Here is a 1,106-nt window from a genome sequence, read left to right on the forward strand (position 1 = left end):
GGGGGGGGAGAGAGAGAGGAGATGATAGAGCGTTGGGTTTGAGGGATTGAGGAGAGGGGATAAGGTTATTTTGGAGATTTTCGCTTAGTTAGCAGGTAATAATTACTAAAAAGGGGCTGCAGCATAAAATGTCACACTTCAATGGGCTGAACCACATGGGGGAAAGTTGAAGGGACTGCAGCACATGAAGTTTCTGCTTTTGGAGCCAGGACACATTTCCCCTTTACGTTTAAGATACCGTCCCCGGTGTATTCCAGCTTAAAAAGAAGTTAAAATGGATAATATACGACTTTATGAATTAAGATGTTACCATGATGTTCAATCTGGTCTATTTGAACATTTACTATTCTGGAAAATATTTATGTAAGTTAATCCTAATGTGGTTATTTTTTTATGCTTCTATTCTTTTAATGTACATTTTAGACAAGAAATGAAAAATAGGTTTACAATTATTTCAAACAGCCAAAGAAAACATTGAAATCGGAGGTGGACACAGAAAAGATAATTTTTAAATTTTTTTCTGTAAAATAATTTAATAGAGCTTTAGCAAAGCAGCTCTTATGAAGAGATCCACAGATTTCATAATGTGAAACCAATTTAGCAAAGTAATCATATAAGTAACGATTATAGCTAAATTAATTTTTTTAAAAGCATTAAAATTTTTAGCATCGAAGACGATTCTCATTTACATGATACAAGTATTTCTTTACATTTATTAGTTACAGAAATTATCAAAAATCCTGAGTATACAAATCCAAAGCACAGTAAATACGCAAATTTAACTGAGATTTAGGCATTAGCCACATCTTAAAGCTTACAAAATCTTTTTCAGAAAGATCCACAGATTTTATAATGTGCAGCATCCCAAAGAACCCCTTATGAAGAGAGGAATTTCTTGAAAAAAGTAAATTTATTTAATTAGCCAATTTTTAAGCAAAGCATGTGGGTCATAAGAAATAGTAAACTTATTTGCTATTTTGTTTCATTGTATGTTTGAATATCAGGTAAAATCTAAAAATTAAACACTTTTCTCAAAACACCAAAAATATGTTTTAAGATTCCGTTTTTTTATCTAAGTTGTCGCAGCCCGCTCGCCCGTCGCTGCC

Source organism: Asparagus officinalis, chromosome 2, assembly GCF_001876935.1.
Source record: "Asparagus officinalis chromosome 2, Aspof.V1, whole genome shotgun sequence".
NCBI lineage: Eukaryota > Viridiplantae > Streptophyta > Magnoliopsida > Asparagales > Asparagaceae > Asparagus > Asparagus officinalis.